Source organism: Lolium perenne, chromosome 3 (assembly GCF_019359855.2).
Source record: "Lolium perenne isolate Kyuss_39 chromosome 3, Kyuss_2.0, whole genome shotgun sequence".
In the NCBI taxonomy this organism is placed as follows: domain Eukaryota; kingdom Viridiplantae; phylum Streptophyta; class Magnoliopsida; order Poales; family Poaceae; genus Lolium; species Lolium perenne.
In genome coordinates, this window is record NC_067246.2 from 202,158,248 (window position 1) to 202,174,311 (window position 16,064).

General features: G+C 40.4%; 3 long non-coding RNA genes across 5 annotated transcripts; all 3 read left to right on the plus strand.

Annotated features, from left to right (window-relative positions):
• The first annotated feature begins 309 nt into the window (after nucleotides 1–309).
• LOC127343115 (uncharacterized) lies at nucleotides 310–1,333 on the plus strand. Of its 2 annotated transcripts, none has more exons than XR_007877038.2 (4): nucleotides 310–569; nucleotides 683–841; nucleotides 914–978; nucleotides 1,094–1,333. It is a non-coding gene; the product is annotated as an uncharacterized lncRNA (long non-coding RNA). The 2 variants fall into 2 exon arrangements; XR_011754179.1 differs by having other exon boundaries at nucleotides 1,103–1,331.
• A 1,975-nt stretch (nucleotides 1,334–3,308) lies between these two features.
• Nucleotides 3,309–5,782, plus strand: LOC139830017 (uncharacterized). Its single transcript, XR_007877042.2, has 3 exons — nucleotides 3,309–3,700; nucleotides 4,144–4,247; nucleotides 4,334–5,782. It is a non-coding gene; the product is annotated as an uncharacterized lncRNA (long non-coding RNA).
• A 367-nt stretch (nucleotides 5,783–6,149) lies between these two features.
• On the plus strand, nucleotides 6,150–7,713 carry LOC139838530 (uncharacterized). Of its 2 annotated transcripts, none has more exons than XR_011755657.1 (4): nucleotides 6,150–6,360; nucleotides 6,498–6,639; nucleotides 6,720–6,796; nucleotides 7,029–7,713. It is a non-coding gene; the product is annotated as an uncharacterized lncRNA (long non-coding RNA). The 2 variants fall into 2 exon arrangements; XR_011755658.1 differs by having other exon boundaries at nucleotides 6,506–6,639.
• The last annotated feature ends 8,351 nt before the right edge of the window (nucleotides 7,714–16,064 follow it).

Genomic DNA, 16,064 nt, shown 5'->3' on the forward strand with positions numbered 1-16,064 from the left:
GGGCGAATTGGGGTGGGGGCCGCATCTCGCGTCGCACGCCGCTGAGCGGCGAGCAGGTGCGAAGCCGTAGGGGACGGCCACGGCGGCGTGCGAGAGGAGGCGCCGCAGGAGCGCGGCCGGGCCGTCGGGGTCGGGGCCACGATTCGGTGACCAGGCCAGGGCGCCGTAGCAGCAGCTGGCGGCGGCGGCCAGGCCAGGGCGGATTGGGGTGGGGGCCGCATCTCGCGTCGCAGGGATGGTAAGTCCTTAGATTTTCTTCTCCTCCTGGTTCCTCTCCCAATTTCTCCCAACATCTCTTTGCCTTATTCACTTGCAGAGTGCTTTTACTAATTTAGTGTGAAATTGTAATCAAGCTTTCCTTTTCTTTTTGTCTAATTTTAGATGTGGGCTTTTGTTGTTGGAAGTTTCATTAGGCTATATGCACTTGCAGAAAGTGGATTATATGCACTTGCAGAAAGTGACGAGGGAAAGTGAATCCAATTTTTTAATATTTGAGAGCCTCACACCTGCAGATTTATGCACTTGCCTTGAAGTGCAACGGTCAAATTTTGGTCCACCTATCACTAAAGGTTTACTTCGACAAACTCTGAAGCTTTGGATGATCTACTTTGTGTACGTTTGTGTTCTTCAGTGTTTTTTATATTTCAGAGTGACAACCATTGACGAACCATATTATTTGTAGGAGTAAAAGACCAGTGTCGACCTAAGGTTACTGCGGATAGGACAGCGGAAGCTGGCCTGCACTGGATATCCAGATTTTGTTGGCGGTTGCTAGCGGGGAAGAGGGGTGTCATTTGGAGGATGAGGATAAGGAAGGCGGCTATCGCTGGAAAAACATGTGGTATGATATTTGAATGTACATCAGTATAATTATTAAACTTCTATCAAGTGCTCACTACTTTATTTTCTGCAGGGGCTTTCGTAGAAACTATGGAGAATTTGGGATTTGTCTACATTGCTTCGAGACATTATGCACATGTATGTAGTCCATCTGTCTTATTTGTTAACCCTTGATAATGCAATAATTAATTGTGCTATAGTTGATAAAAATTCCTGCGGGGAAATTAACTAACTATGTTAATTTTGCATTCAGAATATCAAGTGCATAATTAATGGAAACGGAAGACATTGGAAGATCTTGTTTTAGTTGCAGAGGGTGGAGTATCTGTAAATATAGACAGTGAATGTGATTTGGAAAATATTACTACTGATGCTGAGTTGCAGGAAAGAAAGTGCCTGTTTTGCTCACAAAATATTACCACAGGTACAATTATCCCTCCTCCGAAAGTAGATTATTTATTTCATTATGGAATCCTTTTCCCCATTATGTTTACTTGGCTACCATTTATTGATCTCCGCCCTCCTCCCTCATGCTACATTGTGGCTTCAATGCTGTCCGTATGGTGGAGCCTTGCAGGGTGAGGGAGTAGACAATGGTGAAGATCAGAGGGCGTGAGCTCACGGTGGTCACCCAGATTTCAACAGCTTCGACAGGTAGAGAAGGTAATCAATTCGTGTATTCTCTGCTTTTGTATATTGTATGGTGCTTGTCAAGCATATACCCAATCTCTGAGTAAAAAGGAATTTTAAATGACCAAAATGTAAAGAACCCATACCACATATCATCTCCCTGCAAATCTGAGTTACACTTATCTTTCTGCAGATCTCACAAATTTGAAGGAACTGTAGTTGTCTTCATGTAGAATTCACTCAAAACTTCTCCATGTAGTTGTCTTCTTATGCCCACCCCATCTTCCCATAATGTCCTATGATTTTTTCAGTCTTCTGAAATTTTAAGCGGATGTTTTATGCTTTAGACTGATATAGTTGTAATATATTTATTATATGCACCCATGATTTCTATGATTAAGATTTCATTTTGTCGGCTGATTTCTCGATTGATTGAACTAACTGTTCATTTTCATTTTGTGTTAATGCTTAATAATATGTTTGTTGCTTCTTCTTGCATGTGGTTACAAGATTCGCCTTATATGTCGATTGATTCGTTAATGATTCCCATGCCTTCGGTCAGCTTTGCAATATGGAGGTCACTGCTTTGCAATATGGTATGTGCCTGACAGGGGCAGGTAAGAAAACAACCTCATTTTTGCCTCAGGTCTAACTAGAGATTATGTCATCCAGTTTTAGTGGGCAGTTAAAAGAGCAGCCCTATTTTCGTTAAAGTTTTCCTGCCCTTTAATATATTTTTGGTTGCATTTCCAGTCTCTCTTTTTTGCTCTGATAATGACAAGAAACTGTTCGTTCACAATGATATTTATAAGATACTATTACAAGATGAAGCTGAATGTGAAAATCGTTTAAATATGTAGTTTCCAAGATCAAAACCGACAAGAAAAGTCACTTCTACCTTGCAATCATGAGCTCAGATATGATGCCTTTTGACTCGGTTATCTTTGCGCTTTTTTGCAGCTTTGTAATTTTATTTATAGCCTGAAGGTGTTACTGCAAGTGTGGCTTGAGTAGCAAAGTGCGTTCTTCGGAGAGTAGAAGCATATCTATTGGTTAGTTTATATCAAACCCCATGGAAACCATGTTTAGCTTTTTTCCATATTTTAAGAAGCAGGTTGTGGTTAAAAGCTAGCTGCAAAAAATAGTGGCTTACAACTTCAGTTTGTACGGGGGAAGTATTATTTTTATAATATGGATATCTTCCCTCAATTACGCAGGTCACTTGCTATACTATTTTTTCGTTTTCTGATCATATTGATCGAGTCAAATCGCACAAGTATTTAAGGTTATCATGCAAATCGGTTGTTGTTAGGTAAGCATTACATGTTCGTTTACATTATGCTCCAAATCAGTGGCGATTGTCTAAATTGAATCTACATATGGTTCTGAGGGCCATTAAAGCATGGCTTGGTTTCTTGCCTATATAAGACGATCATAAGTTGTACATGATCAGCTTTGTTCAATGGTGAGAGGTATCTGCTCTCTTTTCTTATGATGCAACAATACTGGTGTTCTTTTTACAGTGTATAGACCTACTTATATGTGAAAATAGGATGCAAAAGCTGATCTCATAGTCAATATCTTTCTAAAAATAGATTCTTTATTTTTCAAGGTAGGTTCTGACTTATGCGACATCGGTTGGTGGCGCCCGGAGGGTTCCGGCGGTTGGTAGCACTGCCTGTCCGAAGTCGCGGAGGTGGCGCATCCACCGGTGATGGCCTACTTTCTTGAAAGGAGCCGCCGACAACACTGTCAGGTGTACAATAATTTCTAAGAGAAAGGTAGGTTAAAAATCAAGAAATAAATATTACCATGTCGAATAAATATTTATGGATATCCATTGCCCTTGTTTGTTTTCAACCGGCTTGTCACATAGTAGTGGGTAGATGGGTGGGATGATCCTCATCTGTTGACATAGGTAGGACTGCGGCGACGGGGACTTTCAGCAACTGCAATTAATTTATTTATCCGTGGAATTGCTTGATTCGTGTTGATGGTCTTGAATATCATATCAGAGAAGAACTTAATAAAACAGCTTCTCGAACCATGGTTATTCTGCATCCTCTAAAGTTTTGACATTCTATTCCTGCTGCAAACCACTCTATGCATTCAGTCTTTAGAAGTTCCCAACAAACTAATGGTGCTTCCCTTTGAGGATGGAAAAGTCATAGACCTTGATGGAAAACAGTGGCCTGATGATCCTGGCAATGACGCTTCATCCTACTACAAGGTTCCTCTCTGGTTCAGTATATGGTTAGCATAATATGTTTTGTTGTTATGGAACAACCTACTTAAAATTCACTCATAATAAGGCAAAAAGATTCACAGTAGCAGGAATATTTGGGTTCACTATACCTTTGATGCTTTATTCATTTTACTTTATGTCTGTGCTTCATAATTTGTTACGCGCTACCTATCTACATGTTCCTTTCTCAAGAACTTTTTACATTGAGAAAAGTGTTTTTTTTCCTTAAGAACTCAAAAGATTACTATGGCCTAGCTTATGGTAAATCTGCCCTGCTAAGGTAATTGTTTAAGTATTATTGTTCATGTGTTGAGAACATTGATTTGAATTTACTTACCATTGATGGTTTGTGTCTATTTAATTACTATTGGCTATATCCTGGTAAATCAGCATAGTTACAACGTGGTACTTGTATATTTAATTACTAGGTGGCATGCATTCCCGAGTCTAAAGGAGATTGTAAAAGGCGCATATGTTCTACCATCACTCGCTACCGCAGTCCTAGGTGACTATTTCCAATTTGAGCAGCTTGGTAATCTCTCTAGACCTTTTTATTTGTTGGCATTCCCCCCTGTACCTCTCGATGCAACTGACTGTCTTGCTTCAATGTAATTCCAGGCCACTTTGGACACGGACTTGACCCCCGCGAAGCTTGTGTTCAACATGACTGTTGTGGAAGAGCACAAGCGGTCACCATCGGCAGGAGGAGCAAGGGCCGTCACTGCCTCTCTCTTTCTCTCTCTGATCGCGTTCTTCCCTCCTCAGTAGGGGCGGACGTCCGCTATCACCGAGAGAAACGCGGAGACGAAGCCATTCAATATCTACGCCTCCCAGGTGCCTTTGAGCGGTCGCCCACGCAGAAAGGACGCACAACCATGGGGCACTTGAGTGTGCCTGGTTTGTCGGGTAGGTCGATCCCTACAGCACCTCCTCCGCATATCTCCCCTTGCCGCCGGAGGAACTGACGCAACCATGACCACGGCTCCTCCGCTTCATCTTTGCTGCTAGATTGTGGGAGTGCCTTGTCCTTGATCCATGATTTGGTGCGATTTATTTTCTGTACTTTTTTTTTTGCTTGCCACTGAAGGAAATTCTGGGGAACAGAGCGTTCTTTCAGCTTATTACACTTTCTAAGCTACCGTAAGATTAATTGTTAGTTGATGCCGGTTATGATTGAATCACAATGGCAATCTAATATTGTCCTGATTATATTTCTATTGTAATGTGGCTGTTGTAGTACATTTCAACCCCTGATGTGTGTTGATCATGCCTTCTACTTTTTCGTACTCTGAAGGAGATAGCACTAGGTGTTGTGGAATTGGATTTTTTTCATTTAGCTTTGAATATTTCTCTAACCATGGGCTAGAGAACTCATTATTTAGATTATATGCGCATCACTCTCACTGATTTGCCTTTTTAATCTTTTGAGCGGGTTTTTTTCTTGAAGATGCCATGATTCTTCAGTATGGGCAATCATTGGGTGGTCTCGTGCTGAATAATATCATTGAAATGGTATGCTTTCAAATTTGTATTCAGCCTTTATCGTAGTTATCCATGCTCTATTGAAATTTTCATTTTGTTGTTGTAATTCAAACAGAAAGACAATGTTCCTCATTCATTGTATGTTCACATTCATAAGTACTTACTATATTGCTGTGGGAGATGACCGATTTCTTCATGCCTTATAGAGTTGTGATTTATACCAACAATTGTTTGACCCCTGTGAACAAATAAATGAACCAAGAATGTAGTTGTTGTGATTTATACCACTTTGATGCAGCCAAGATTCCAGGGAGGAATGGACTATACATTCACTCTTGATTAACTAAATATTGATTCTTTTACTTTCTATACTCTGTGAAGGAAAACATATATTTTATGTGTCCATGACAATGAGGTGTTGGAAGCTCTAAATTTGCGTGCACCACCATTGAGTTTCTCCTGGTTTTCTTTGTGTAGTATTTGGCAGGGAGTACATGCGGAACATGCCCCCTGTATATGTTTTATCTATAAAATGTGAAACAATCCCTTTCTTTACCTCATGTAGGCAGATGCAATAATATTATTGTCAAGATGCTCCAAAAAAATTACTATTAGTTGTTGTAGCATGTTCTGCTATTTTCCCTATCGTGTATAATCGGTTTTCCCATTTTTCTTAAGTGTATCATATCATCCTGTTGATTTGTTTTCCAAATCTAAGTTTTCTAAATCCAATAAAGTGTATTTTCATATACCTGTAGATTGGTACGAGCTTCACGGGATCGTGCGCCAAGGCGCACATCTAAATCTAGCTATCATGATGGAGGTGGTGCGGTTCGGCCCTGTGAACCGCCGAACCGGACCTGAATTTTGTTACCAATTGGACCAGGGGCCGACCCGCTAGAAATTAGGTCCATATCGAACCTCACCCGTCTGAACCTAGGGTAGTACCGCACCTCCACATCTCTTCTCCAGTCGCGAGTCGCGACACAGGGACGACGCCGCCGCCCCTGCCCACTCCTCCGCTCCTTTCCCTCATCTCTCCAAGTTGTCCCCACCGCCGGAGCAGAGCAACCCGCCGGCCGCCGGAAAGCCGCGACGCTGCGTGAGGCGCTCGCAACCGGGAGCTTCAGATCTCGCGGAGCACCCTCGTCGTCGAAATCCAGGTACATTCTTGGTCGTATGCTGGGATTTGCCTTGCGGATTGGGGATTTCTGTTCCGTCCTAGCCGTGTATTGCTCGTGTAGCAGCCGGTTTCCCTTCGGTGGATCAAGGTAAGGCCTCAGTTTTTGCACGTCCTCAGTAATGCAGGTCTGAGTCTGCTTCTGAGTCTGCTTTTAGCATGGGAGGAAGAATTGTCACCGACTTCCGTAGCAGGTTGGGCGTTGAGAGTGTTGAGGCTCTTGTTTGTTCGAAAGATTGGTATCGAGGTCAAGGACCTTCTGGTAAACTAGCCCACTCACCTTCATTGTTTGATGTAATTTCGTTTTATTTAAACTAATATGCTATGATTTTTGTATTTCAGCTTCTCATCAACGAATGGGCGCAATCACCGATGTAGTTGACCTCAATGATGCTGAAACCGAATCACCCTTGGCATAGGTAATCTAGCTGAATATAATCACTTGCTTCACACTTTCTTCATGTGAAAAAGGCAGGGTTTGGCATGTAAAATGACTTGATGGATATAATCCATACAGCTTTGTCTCGCCTTCTCTCTACTTCTATGTTTTTATCATTTGGTGGTAGCTGTCTATCAAGCCTTAAGTTCTGCATATTCTGTGTAAATATTACTTGTGTTGTGTAACATGGGAGTATTTTCCATCCTGTGCAGCCAAGCTCATGCCAGTTGGATATGGCATCAAGAAGCTTCAGATCATGATGACCATCATTGATGATCTTGTCTCTGTCGACACACTCATTGAGGACCATCTGTGTGTTGAACCAGCGAACGAGTACATCCAGAGCTGCGACATTGTTGCGTTCAACAAAATTTGTGAGGTTCTTCAGCTCCTTTAATTTCGTATCCTAGCTTTAATGCACTGGTTATACCTGGCTGGTCTAGATGTTGACATGATGAATGCCCCTCTTTCCTTTACATATGTTGTTTGGAAGTCATACTACACTATTGTGTGTCTACTTCTTATCTCCACTTCATCTTCAGTGTCCCTGTTTTTATAGTTATACTACACTATTGTGTGTCTACTTCTTATCTCCACTTCATCTTCAGTGTCCCTGTTTTTATAGTTGTGCAAGAAACAGGTCTGGAGTGATTTGATTTCCTGTGTTGGGGAAAGAGAGTGCTATGCACATAGGTAAGCAACATGAACTCACAGCGAAATAGCAGAGTTAGACAGGAGCTCTCGCTAGCGTGGCATTACAATGCACAGTTCATAGCTAAATGCTGCTGAGTTATAGATTCTGATGTCTTTTAGCTCCGTCCAAGAAAAAATAAAACGAAACTGGTTTTTCTCTTCATTCTTGCAGCCCTTCTGCTGGTTTTGGTTCCTAGATGTGTGATCAAAAATAAAACGAAACTGGTATATGTTTGTTCTTGCAGACAGTGCAGATAGAGCTGAATCTGGACAAACTTTGCAGTAATAAAATCTTATTGCATGATGCTTTGAAAAATAAAAATATTGTAACGATTAGTTTGTGAGTTGTCCATATTGCTTCACCCACTCGTTCGAAAGGTTTGTATCCATAGGTTTTCTAACAATATATGGTTATGATATATGCAGGTTTTATGTACTTACAATATTGTTCCATCCCAGCTTTGGAACGCTTCGGGACAAGTGAAGTTGTGAGAAAAGTTTGTCCTGTTTTTCTTATTGTTTTTACAAGTGACCATGCATAAGGTTTTAATACTTTAACCGTCCAAGAAGACTTTGAGGTTGGAGATGTTCATTTTTGTATTTTTTAAGACGCCACATGTGGCTGCTATATTTTTGAAAAGGACACAAAATAATCCTTAGTTATGGAAGCAAATGAAGTGATAAGAAATTGGAATACTTTGTTTTGTGGAAATATTTGTGAATTTGGAATTTTTTCACATGCTTAATCAGGCTTTGCCAAGTCTTTGGGCTATCAGTTTAAAGGAACTTTCATTGTCATCGTGGGAACCATTTAAATTCATCGTGTTCAGTTCTCCGTGGCCACTAAATTATTGGTGGATTATATATTTTAAAACGGATTTTCTAATAAACCGATTAATATTAAAAGATATGGTCAATATGTGGCGGTCAATCATTTGAAAGTGAGTGGGACATGCTGCCGATGCCATCGCCTCAGTTTGAAAGTGAGGAAACTTGAAGTAAACAACACATCGGCTTTAGTTATAGAAGCAATTTATATTTGCATTCACCATTGACATTAGAAGCTTTGCCATCCTTCTGCATGTCGCCACCATGGCGTCTCCCTCCACAACATCTTCCTATAGCTGCGTGCCTTCATGGAACGGTAAGAGGAAGAGCCGTTTTAACGCAAATCGCGATGGAGGTGAGGGGTATCAGCTGAGAATAGTGATGGAAATTGTTTATGTGAGGCAAACATTTGTAATAGTTTTTGGTTCCCGTGGTATCGGTTAAGGGGCTTAAAATCTCAAACCGACTTCTTGCAATAGTAATTATCCTTTTATGCTTCTTTTGTGATGCTACCTTTTTTGGTACAATAACCATAATATGGTGGAGCAGCTTATACAAAAGCATAATAGCTGAAAAAAATAGTGTGATAGCGTAATAAATTGTCATATCTTCCTGCAACACCTCGATGAAATAGTGTTTCTGTGATATACTAAAATAAGCTAAAACTTATGATTTTAATCCTGACCTAATTCCGCGTTTGCGCGATAGCGCAACCGGTCATCTAGTCTAATATACTATGCCTGGTTGAGAACACTCCGCACCCCGCTGAGAATGCACCGTCTCTCGATAATACTTGATACACACTTTCTGCGCCTAGCTGAAAGGCGTTAAAGAAAAGCGCTTATGGGAGACAACCCATGTTTTTACCTACAGTACTTTGTTTTTATTTTGTGTCTTGGAAGTTGTTTACTACTGTAGCAACCTCTCCTTATCTTAGTTTTGTGTTTTGTTGTGCCAAGTTAAGCCGTTGATAGAAAAGTAAGTACTAGATTTGCATTACTGCACAGTTCCAGATTTCTTTGCTGTCACTAATCTGGGTCCACCTCCCTGTAGGTAGCTCATAAAATTAAGCCAATTTACGTGCATGATCCTCAGATATGTATGCAACTTTCATTCAATTTGAGCATTTTCATTTGAGCAAGTCTGGTGCCATTTTAAAATTCGTCAATACGAACTGTTCTGTTATGACAGATTCTGCCTTTTATTTCGCATTGCCTCTTTTGCTATGTTGGATGAATTTCTTTGATCCACTAATGTCCAGTAGCATTATGCAATGTCCAGAAGTGTTAAGAATGATTGTGTCACCTCTGAATATGTTAATTTTTATTGTGCACTAACCCTCTAATGAGTTGTTTCGAGTTTGGTGTGGAGGAAGTTTTCAAGGATCAAGAGAGGAGTATGATGCAACATGATCAAGGAGAGTGAAAGCTCTAAGCTTGGGGATGCCCCAGTGGTTCACCCCTGCATATATTAAGAAGACTCAAGCGTCTAAGCTTGGGGATGCCCAAGGCATCCCCTTCTTCATCGACAACATTATCAGGTTCCTCCCCTGAAACTATATTTTTATTCCATCACATCTTATGTGCTTTTTCTTGGAGCGTCGGTTTGTTTTTGTTTTTGTTTTGTTTGAATAAAATGGATCCTAGCATTCACTTTATGGGAGAGAGACACGCTCCGCTGTAGCATATGGACAAGTATGTCCTTGGTTTCTACTCATAGTATTCATGGCGAAGTTTCTCCTTCGTTAAATTGTTATATGGTTGGAATTGGAAAATGATACATGTAGTAATTGCTATAAATGTCTTGGGTAATGTGATACTTTGCAATTGTTGTGCTCATGTTTAAGCTCTTGCATCATATGCTTTGCACCCATTAATGAAGAAATACATAGAGCATGCTAAAATTTGGTTTGCATATTTGGTTTCTCTAAGGTCTAGATAATTTCTAGTATTGAGTTTGAACAACAAGGAAGACGGTGTAGAGTCTTATAATGTTTTCAATATGTCTTTTATGTGAGTTTTGCTGCACCGGTTCATCCTTGTGTTTGTTTCAAATAAGCCTTGCTAGCCTAAACCTTGTATCGAGAGGGAATACTTCTCATGCATCCAAAATACTTGAGCCAACCACTATGCCATTTGTGTCCACCATACCTACCTACTACATGGTATTTTTCGCCATTCCAAAGTAAATTGCTTGAGTGCTACCTTTAAAATTCCATCATTCACCTTTGCAATATATAGCTCATGGGACAAATAGCTTAAAAACTATTGTGGTATTGAATATGTAATTATGCACTTTATCTCTTATTAAGTTGCTTGTTGTGCGATAACCATGTTCACTGGGGACGCCATCAACTATTCATTGTTGAATTTCATGTGAGTTTCTATGCATGTCCGTCTTGTCTGAAGTAAGAGAGATCTACCACCTTATGGTTAAGCATGCATATGTTAGAGAAGAACATTGGGCCGCTAACTAAAGCCATGATCCATGGTGGAAGTTTCAGTTTTGGACATATATCCTCAAATCTCATATGAGAAAATTATTAATTGTTGTTACATGCTTATGCATAAAAGAGGAGTCCATTATCTGTTGTCTATGTTGTCCCGGTATGGATGTCTAAGTTGAGAATAATCAATAGCGAGAAATCCAAATGCGAGCTTTCTCCTTAGACCTTTGTACAGGCGGCATAGAGGTACCCCTTTGTGACACTTGGTTAAAACAGTGCATTGTGATGATCCGGTAGTCCAAGCTAATTAGGACAAGGTGCGGGCACTATTAGTACACTATGCATGAGGCTTGCAACTTATAAGATATAATTTACATGATGCATATGCTTTATTACTACCGTTGACAAAATTGTTTCATGTTTTCAAAATCAAAGCTCTAGCACAAATATAGCAATCGATGCTTTTCCTCTATGGAGGACCATTCTTTTACTTTCAATGTTGAGTCAGTTCTCCTATTTCTCTCCACCTCAAGAAGCAAACACTTGTGTGAACTGTGCATTGATTCCTACATACTTGCTTATTGCACTTATTATATTACTCTATGTTGACAATATCCATGAGATATACATGTTACAAGTTGAAAGCAACCGCTGAAACTTAATCTTCTTTTGTGTTGCTTCAATGCCTTTACTTTGAATTATTGCTTTATGAGTTAACTCTTATGCAAGACTTATTAATGCTTGTCTTGAAGTGCTATTCATGAAAAGTCTTTGCTTTATGATTCACTTGTTTACTCATGTCATATACATTGTTTTGATCGCTGCATTCACTACATATGCTTTACAAATAGTTTGATCAAGATTATGATGGCATGTCACTCCAGAAATTATCTGTGTTATCGTTTTACCTGCTCGGGACGAGCAGAACTAAGCTTGGGGATGCTGATACGTCTCCGACGTATCGATAATTTCTTATGTTCCATGCCACATTATTGATGTTATCTACATGTTTTATGCACACTTTATGTCATATTCGTGCATTTTCTGGAACTAACCTATTAACAAGATGCCGAAGTGCCGCTTGTCGTTTTCTGCTGTTTTTGGTTTCAGAAATCCTAGTAAGGAAATATTCTCGGAATTGGACGAAATCAACGCCCAGGGGCCTATTTTTCCACGAAGCTTCCAGAAGACCGAAGACGAAACGAAGTGGGGCCACGAGGCGCCCGGACTACAGGGCGGCGCGGCCTAGGGTTGGGCCGCGCGGCCCTGTCATCTGGGGCCCTCGTGTGCCCTCCTGACTTGCCCTTCCGCCTACTTAAAGCCTCCGTGACGAAACCCCCAGTACCGAGAGCCACGATACGGAAAACCTTCCAGAGACGCCGCCAACGCCGATCCCATCTCGGGGGATCCAGGAGATCGCCTCCGGCACCCTGCCGGAGAGGGGAATCATCTCCCGGAGGACTCTACACCGCCATGGTCGCCTCCGGTGTGATGTGTGAGTAGTCTACCCCTGGACTATGGGTCCATAGCAGTAGCTAGATGGTTGTCTTCTCCCCATTGTGCTATCATTGTCGGATCTTGTGAGCTGCCTAACATGATCAAGATCATCTATCTGTAATTCTATATGTTGCGTTTGTTGGGATCCGATGAATAGAGAATACTTGTTATGTTGATTATCAAAGTTATATCTACGTGTTTTTTATGATCTTGCATGCTTTCCGTTACTAGTAGATGCTCTGGCCAAGTAGATGCTTGTAACTCCAAGAGGGAGTACTTATGCTCGATAGTGGGTTCATGCCTGCATTGACACCTGGACAAAGGATGAAAGTTCTAAGGTTGTGTTGTGCTGTTGCCACTTGGGATAAAACATTGATGCTATGTCTAAGGATGTAGTTGTTGATTACATTACGCACCATACTTAATGCAATTGTTCTGTTGCTTTGCAACTTAATACCGGAGGGGTTCGGATGATAACCTGAAGGTGGACTTTTTAGGCATAGATGCAGTTGGATGGCGGTCTATGTACTTTGTCGTAATGCCCAATTAAATCTCACTATACTCATCATGATATGTATGTGCATGGTCATGCCCTCTTTATTTGTCAATTGCCCAACTGTAATTTGTTCACCAAACATGCTGTTTGTCTTATGGGAGAGACACCTCTAGTGAACTGTGGACCCCGGTCCAATTCTCTTTACTGAAATACACCCATCGCAATACTTGTTCTACTGTTTTCTGCAAACAATCATCTTCCACACAATACGGTTAATCCTTTGTTACAGCAAGCCGGTGAGATTGACAACCTCACTGTTTCGTTGGGGCAAAGTACTGTGGTTGTGTTGTGCAGGTTCCACGTTGGCGCCGGAATCCCTGGTGTTGCGCCGCACTACATCCCGCCGCCATCAACCTTCAACGTGCTTCTTGGCTCCTCCTGGTTCGATAAACCTTGGTTTCTTTCTGAGGGAAAACTTGCTGCTGTGCGCATCATACCTTCCTCTTGGGGTTCCCAACGAACGTGTGAGTTACACGCCATCAAGCATATTTTCTGGCGCCGTTGCCGGGGAGATCAAGACACGCTGCAAGGGGAGTCTCCACTTCTCAATCTCTTTACTTTGTTTTTGTCTTGCTTAGTTTTATTTACTATTTTGTTTGCTGCACTAAATCAAAATACAAAAAAATTAGTTGCTAGTTTTACTTTGTTTGCTATCTTGTTTGCTATATCGAAAACACAAAAAAATTAGTTACTTGCATTTACTTTACTTATTTCATCATGTTTCCTTTTAATTTTACCACAAAAGACATACCGGTAGGACGTGGGTCTATAGTTGGGAGAAATAATATAGAAGAATTTTTCAATCATGTTAGTACCATTGAAAATTTTGAAGATAGACACTTGGTAGACCTTGCGCCTACTTATGAAATTGCTGCCGCTCATTTAGTTCGCCTGTTGGAAACTAAATTTGTTAATCTTAATCCTATAATCCAACACATGTTTCTCACACTTGGTGATATGGAAGAAGGGGAGAAGAAAGATTTTGTTTTAGAAACCCTTCTTAGAGAATTTGGTGGTCTAGCAAGAGAAGCTAGAAAGGTGTTTGCTAAATTTAATATGCTTGATTCTCATACTAATTTTGTTAGTCTCCTTGAAAAGATGGACATGGATAGAATAAGATACACTAATAATATTGATGATGGTGGGGAGATCAAAGCACCAATACCATGTAAACTCTTAGCTATGAATGATGCACTAGAAAATAACTATGCTTGGCTTGTTCCTGAAAATTTGTTTGATGAGAGTAGCACACCTAAGACTAATGAAAAGGGAGATGCTAAAACTTATGTATCTAATATACTATGCCTGGTTGAGAACACTCCGCACCCCGCTGAGAATGCACCGTCTCTCGATAATACTTGATACACACTTTCTGCGCCTAGCTGAAAGGCGTTAAAGAAAAGCGCTTATGGGAGACAACCCATGTTTTTACCTACAGTACTTTGTTTTTATTTTGTGTCTTGGAAGTTGTTTACTACTGTAGCAACCTCTCCTTATCTTAGTTTTGTGTTTTGTTGTGCCAAGTTAAGCCGTTGATAGAAAAGTAAGTACTAGATTTGGATTACTGCACAGTTCCAGATTTCTTTGCTGTCACGAATCTGGGTCCACCTCCCTGTAGGTAGCTCAGAAAATTAAGCCAATTTACGTGCATGATCCTCAGATATGTATGCAACTTTCATTCAATTTGAGCATTTTCATTTGAGCAAGTCTGGTGCCATTTTAAAATTCGTCAATACGAACTGTTCTGTTTTGACAGATTCTGCCTTTTATTTCGCATTGCCTCTTTTGCTATGTTGGATGAATTTCTTTGATCCACTAATGTCCAGTAGCATTATGCAATGTCCAGAAGTGTTAAGAATGATTGTGTCACCTCTGAATAGTTAATTTTTATTGTGCACTAACCCTCTAATGAGTTGTTTCGAGTTTGGTGTGGAGGAAGTTTTCAAGGATCAAGAGAGGAGTATGATGCAACATGATCAAGGAGAGTGAAAGCTCTAAGCTTGGGGATGCCCCGGTGGTTCACCCCTGCATATATTAAGAAGACTCAAGCGTCTAAGCTTGGGGATGCCCAAGGCATCCCCTTCTTCATCGACAACATTATCAGGTTCCTCCCCTGAAACTATATTTTTATTCCATCACATCTTATGTGCTTTTTCTTGGAGCGTCGGTTTGTTTTTGTTTTTGTTTTGTTTGAATAAAATGGATCCTAGCATTCACTTTATGGGAGAGAGACACGCTCCGCTGTAGCATATGGACAAGTATGTCCTTGGTTTCTACTCATAGTATTCATGGCGAAGTTTCTCCTTCGTTAAATTGTTATATGGTTGGAATTGGAAAATGATACATGTAGTAATTGCTATAAATGTCTTGGGTAATGTGATACTTTGCAATTGTTGTGCTCATGTTTAAGCTCTTGCATCATATGCTTTGCACCCATTAATTAAGAAATACATAGAGCATGCTAAAATTTGGTTTGCATATTTGGTTTCTCTAAGGTCTAGATAATTTCTAGTATTGAGTTTGAACAACAAGGAAGACGGTGTAGAGTCTTATAATGTTTTCAATATGTCTTTTATGTGAGTTTTGCTGCACCGGTTCATCCTTGTATTTGTTTCAAATAAGCCTTGCTAGCCTAAACCTTGTATCGAGAGGGAATACTTCTCATGCATCCAAAATACTTGAGCCAACCACTATGCCATTTGTGTCCACCATACCTACCTACTACATGGTATTTTCCGCCATTCCAAAGTAAATTGCTTGAGTGCTACCTTTAAAATTCCATCATTCACCTTTGCAATATATAGCTCATGGGACAAATAGCTTAAAAACTATTGTGGTATTGAATATGTAATTATGCACTTTATCTCTTATTAAGTTGCTTGTTGTGCGATAACCATGTTCACTGGGGACGCCATCAACTATTCATTGTTGAATTTCATGTGAGTTGCTATGCATGTCCGTCTTGTCTGAAGTAAGAGAGATCTACCACCTTATGGTTAAGCATGCATATGTTAGAGAAGAACATTGGGCCGCTAACTAAAGCCATGATCCATGGTGGAAGTTTCAGTTTTGGACATATATCCTCAAATCTCATATGAGAAAATTATTAATTGTTGTTACATGCTTATGCATAAAAGAGGAGTCCATTATCTGTTGTCTATGTTGTCCCGGTATGGATGTCTAAGTTGAGAATAATCAATAGCGAGAAATCCAAATGCGAGCTTTCTC